General features: G+C 45.9%; 1 protein-coding gene across 2 annotated transcripts in view; it reads left to right on the forward strand.

The window, feature by feature from the left end:
- Nucleotides 1–6,299, forward strand: part of TTC28 (tetratricopeptide repeat domain 28) — a 254,357-nt gene that overhangs the window by 37,996 nt on the left and 210,062 nt on the right. The window lies entirely within an intron of this gene.

Genomic DNA, 6,299 nt, shown 5'->3' on the forward strand with positions numbered 1-6,299 from the left:
AACCTGTAAGTGTGGTGCCGGTTCTTCCTCCCCATGTGCAACACCTTGCACTTATCAGTGTTAAACCCCATCCTATTCTCCTCCGCCCACCGTTGCAACCTGTCAAGGTCAGCTTGTAATGCATGTAGAGTGCATTACAGTAAGCCAGTCTTGATTTGAGGCTGTACAACTGTTTGCCGGTTCAGTGGTTGTCTCTTGGACAGTTGTTAAGATTAAAAAAAGATATATAATGACATGCCTACTATATAGTATAAAAAGTCCAGGTGTATCATTAAGGTAGACCAAGCAGTCTAGCACAAGTAACACACAGGAGCTGGAAACCAGATACATTTGTTAGATGAGTATTATTGCACAACAAACAAAGACTCAAAGCATTTGTTGTTCTTGCATTCAAATGCAGGATATGAATGTTCCACCCTTGTAATACAGAGAGTACTAAATTGCAATCAAGAATTTGAAAAGAGATTTAAACTAATGAGCTGTTTAAAACCAAGTTCCCTCCAGAATGAACCAGTTCTTCATTAAATGAGCCACAAATGAAACAATCAGGATGAGGCTGGCTTGGGTTGCAGATTTTTGGCATATGCAAGGAAACAAAAGCAGGGATTACATTATACTTTGAAATAACAACACAAATAGATACAGGCCGGCATAAAAAGTACACAACCCTGGGAGTGATCTACATCCCAACCATGTCTCAATTATGTACCTAACTTCTGAAATCAAGAAAGGAGGCCTGCTCCACATGTTGTAGGCCTGTTCTCAGACAACCAGAATGGCGTTGTCAAATCTATGCTCTTTGCGTCATGCAGCACTCGGTCCCTTAGGACTCCAAAGCACGTGTTCCACAATTGTATCTAACAGCAGAAATATTTGTCTAGATGGTCTCGAGTAAAATGCACAATTATTTGCAAGCAGCAATGGAAAAATCCACATAAGGTGTATGCAAAGTTTTATCATTTGAAAAGTTTCCCCTTTAGTGGTAGGTTGGGAAACTTGCCCAAGACCTGAACATGATTGAATTATTTGCTGAAAATACAGATTTAGGGTAGTTTGTGGGCCATAGATTATGGAAACAGAGAAGCTGGTGTCTTTATACCATAGTTAGAGGCATATTGCAATGCTGGAGAGACGGCCAGTTCAATGGATAATGTCAGCAATTCTTTATGCAACTGAAGGGGAAACTGGCATTTCCCCCCCGCATTTATTCACAAATTTGACAATAAAATACATTTTATATAGTTGTCTGTGAAGCAGAATTTCAGTAAACAAATTCTTATTCACCCGAACTCCATTTTTTTTCCTGTTGTGACTATGAAGTGAGGAAGCCCTTATGGCACCTCAAAGGACTCACTGGAGGAATTTCTGAATAAATAGTATGGCACACTAGGATTAGGTTTAAAACTTTCACTGGAAATGAAGAATCCTGTGAGAATACCAGTTTTTCACAACTAAAATGATAGTTAGCAGTGAAAATGCATTTCCAGTTAAACTGTTGGCACTGTTCCAGGAGAGTAAAAGAATAAATATGCTAAGGAAAACTGACCTTGATTTTGAAATGAGCAAGGCAGATTGCCAACATGGAAGATGATGAATTAAGATCATCCGCTATTGAGCTGGTACCTACATCATCTGCAGCTGCTGCAGTGACAGAAACATCGTGGATGGTGCAAGCGGATGGAGAAGGAGAATGGCTGTACAGGCAACATGGAGAAAAGTGGGCGGACACAAAGGTATTAAATGATGGCCTCGTTAGTCCCCTCTATTTTGCTGCAACTGATTCAATAGGAAAATTAGTCATTAATGAGACTGTGAAGGCCATGTCTCAATCTGGGGGGTTGGTGCAGTGCATCCTAATTAAGCACATTAATGCTGTGTCATACAGATTGCGTAATAACTTGTGTTCAAACTTTCCAGTAGTGCTCAAAATCCAGAGTAACTCTGTGAAAACAGTGCTGGGATGGAAATTTAAGATGGCTGATATTTCAGGAACTCGTGATTACTTACTCTGGCTCCTGTAGTGACTCTTTTGTGTCCTGCAAAAACAACCTACCTGCAGCGCTTCATTCTCCCCCTTGAAACAAGGCTCTGGGAAGCACATACAAGGATTAAGTGAATCTGTCGCTGGATTTTACCCTAAGAGAAAATAAATGTTATCTTTATTTCAGTCTGGATGAGAAGTCGGCTCATGCCAGGTATAGACGTAACCAGCCACAAAGAAACTAGACACTGGGCTGCTCTGGACTGCGAGGCTAAGTACGTGCGGTCTGATGAGGAGTCTGAGAACGGGGCAAGTACAGGGGAAGGCCAGGCTCTGGGAGGCGGCAGATCAGCCTGAGTGCAGGTGCTGGTAGAAGCCAGGGGGAAGAAGCTTTGAGAAGACCAGAGTACTGGTAACCACCATTCAAATGAAGTATCAAGTATCTCCCTGCTTTTGTTTAGGAGAGAAAATAGAGGGAATTAGAATACTAAAGAAAGGTGAGGCTGGTACAGTATTTCAGCCCTGGCAGCCGTGCAGTTCTCGCTGGGTCAGTGACAGGATGTTGTGTGGGTGCTCTCCACACCAGGGCATTTCCAGCAAGGGAGCTCTGAATTTTAGGGGAATGCAGGATACAATGAAATGCATCCAGTCTGGCAGCAAGGAGTTTGTCCAGTCGAAAAAATTAGAGATGACTTTTCATGCTTAGCATGCAAAGAGATACTCTGCAGCTGAGCAACTGGAGATCGTCGTGCCCCATCACTGGGGTAAGTAGAATCGGTAAAGCTGAGGGTAGTTGGGGATTTAAAGAGGGGAAAGCAGTTGATTTCCTCAATTCCTTGGGAGTAACACTTTGAACTGATGAACTTGTGTACGCTGAATTTAAGCTGTAGTCTAAACAGCTCTTTTATTCTAGTTCTTAAGTTTGAAGCGGCTGCTGCTTTTGCTGTTAGACCAGTGTGCGGGCGAGCAGAGTGTTTTTGGCAGTGCATGTGTGATCCTGACCGCATGTCTTGAATGCAGACTCCTCTTATGAAATATTCTCCCTTCCATGTACTGATTTTCTTGTGTCCCTTCACTACCTGCCCAGAGCCCTGGTCTCCCGTCAAGAGGGATAACAAAAGAAATGCACTTGACTGTTGTGGTTCCCATGCTGATAGTCCTGCGGGAAGGACAGACTGAGCAGTGCCTGGTGGTAGGTCGTGGCTGGCAACGCTTTTGGATCAAACCTTTTGATTCATGCTGCTGGACTGAGCACGACTGTTACTTAACAGAATTATCCTGTGGCTGAATGGAGCAGGGGCTGTAATTCTCTCTGTCGTGTGGGCAGCTTGTAAATAATGTGTTCATGTCAAATGAAAGCCTATTTAAGACTTGCTAAAGGAGTGTGGAAGTCCTGGCCAGCACAGAAAATGGGGACCTTTGTCTTCCCCCTGAAAAGGCTGGCAGAGGTATTTGCTCAGGTTGCACAAATGCCCCCGTTCTTGCATTTGGGAACATTAGACTGATCTCTGGAAACAATTCAGTGGATAGCAAAACAGTTTGCAAACAGCTCACACTTTCCAAATGCAAGTGGAGTCCCTGGAGAAATGGATTTATAGGTTCCCCCTTGTCTGAGCCAACAGGCTTACTAATCTCTGATGCATTCGGCTCCTCGCCTCTATCATGTTCCTGCTGGTGACCCGGGACTGACCCGGGCTTGCCTGATGAGTGTGTTGGCTCTGCCTTGCTTTTGAAATCTTTTGTGTGAGGTGGAAGCTGGATTCTTCATCTTGAACTTGAATCTGTTGCATTTAGTTGTTACACACGAACTGAATTAAAGTTGATAAAGCAGGGTGCTGGAGTAGCCTGACCTGGAAACCATGCAGTGGTTATATCCGATTTGGTGCTGGGAAGATTACCACCTTGTTTCCCCCTGCTCGTTGTTCTGTTGCCAGGTTGTTGCTGCCACGTGTCTAGTTCCTCCATACTCCCCACGTCTTTTAGATTCAGTAACATGAATGTGGAGCAGAGATGATTTCTATGCACTACTGCAAAAGATTCTTCAAACTATTTGGAGTTGGAGCATGGGGGTGTTTGTTAAACCAGGCAAACATGGATGGTTGTTTTATTTTATGAAACTTAATCATGTGAGAGAGACCCCCGGTGAAGTGGTTGGTGTTGCTCTTCAGTGGGACGACTGTTATCCCTGGAAACCCGTGTCACTGTTTCTTCAAGTGAGGTCCCAAAACAGAAGGAAATGCATTGCACTTCCAGCTTCCTCAGCACTGCTGGAAGGAAATGGGGTAATCTCAGAGTGGCCTCCTTTGCCCACATGTCCAGAGCAGGCCATGTCTGTTGTTCTCGTAATCCTTGGGAGCTAGACTAGCGCTCTTACAGGCAGGTTTCCCAGTCTGATAACACGCAGCCATCAGCATGTACTGTCATGTGCACACGGGAGCTGAGACACAGTGTTAGAGCCTAGCATGTTGCCAGCATGACCCTCTCCATTTCTAGGGATAGTCTTTTCATCTACTTATTCAGGAGGGAGATTGGGAGAGATACAAAAAAAGATGCCTGTATAGTAGGCTATATTAAAAAGTCATCTCGTAATAGTAAGCACAAAAATAATGTGTAGTGTAGTACAGACTAAGTTAACAAGTAGCTATGAGTTACGGGGCTGTAATCCCATCAAGTAGTTCAGGTGCCATAAATCATAAGAGCAAAGTACAAGTTTCCATAGTAATATGTAGCATGTATTCAATTGTACACTGTATAAATGTAGAGAGTAACTGATGCACCAACTTGCACTGCAAAGAGTAGGATTCATTACTGGTCAATGAGCTCTTTAAGTCGAGGATGATGTAGAAAACAGTAGCCTGGCTGGCACGTCCCTGTACAGAATGCACCACACAGCCACCACCGTCTAGCAAAGTATGTTAATATTATGATATTTCACAGAGTAGTTGCTAGTTCAGTCTCAGGACTGTCCTCGTTGGAGTGTTAACTGCCCTTGCAGCTGCTTTCTAGCATGTCCTCCAAGTTCCCTAGAAGCAGTAGAGTTCAACCTTTCTGATTCGGTGGCCCTGCTCCAGCCTCCTGCATATAACCCCAAGCTCCCATCTCTTCCTCACAGCCTCTCCCACAGACCGTTCCCCAACTGATCTCCCTTCACAACCCCCCCTGCCCCGCCACCTGCCTCCCACTGTACTTGCAGCCACCCCCGGCGCAGCCTGCAGGCCTTTTCATGCTCATGTTGCGGAGATGCCCAAACTTGCTCTGCATTCACTAACTTTATCCCCCCGGAGACCTAATCAGGCCACCTGCAGCACTGCATGAGGCGTCCTGCCTGCTTCTCATTTGCTCGGGAGCAGCCTGGGGTCTGGGCAGGATGCTGCTGGTGCTGCAGGAACCTTGGAGGAGAGATGGGCTGACTCTCGACCAACTACCTTGTTCTTCGGCTTTGCAACGCAGCCATAGCTCCTCTGTGACTCACGGCTCAGAAGTGCTGCCTCTTACATTTTTATATCTGAAAGGATAAAGATGGAGGTGAAGAAATTGTAGCTGGTATTAGTATTTGCGCTGTAACTGGAGGAGAGGAAGTGGACGGTTCTCTGCATAATGGTGCTCTTGCTTCCACACCCAGAGAAGAGGTCTGCTGAATGTTTTTTAGAAGGAGAAATGTGGCATTGATGCCTACACAGCCAGATGGATTGCAGATTGGCTGAAGGGTCATACTCAGAGGGTGGTGGTGGTTGGGTCATATTCAACCTGGGGGGAAGTGGGCAGTGGAGTCCCCCAGGGCTCGGTCCTTGGGCCCACGCTGTTCAATCTCTTTATCAGCAATTTGGACAATGGGGTGAAAAGCACCCTGTTTAAATTCGCTGATGATGCCAACATTTGGGGTGAGGTGAGCATGCTAGTAGGGAGGGAAAGCCTGCAGCAAGACCTGGATAGGTTGCAGGGGTGGACTAGCAAAAACAGGATGTGTTTCAATACTGACAAGTGCAGGGTGCTGCACATGGGCAGTAGGAACCAGCAGCGTACTTATAAGATGGGGAAACTCCCTTCTGGAGAGCACGGAGGCAGAAAGGGATCTTGGACTCATTATTGACTCCAGGATGAACATGGGCCGACAGTGCGAGGTCACACTTGGCAGGGCTAACCGCACCTTGTCGTGCATCCACAGATGCATCTCAAGCAGGTCCAAGGAGGTGATCCTCCTCCTCTATGCGACACTGGTCAGGCCGCAGCTGGAGTACAGTTCTGGGCACCGCACTTCAAGAGGGATGTGGACAGCATGGAGAGGGTCCAGAGCTGGCTCCTACCCTGGGGGGCTTTA

This window comes from Crocodylus porosus, unplaced genomic scaffold, assembly GCF_001723895.1.
Source record: "Crocodylus porosus isolate Cpor-Errol unplaced genomic scaffold, CroPor_comp1, whole genome shotgun sequence".
Taxonomy (NCBI): Eukaryota; Metazoa; Chordata; order Crocodylia; family Crocodylidae; genus Crocodylus; species Crocodylus porosus.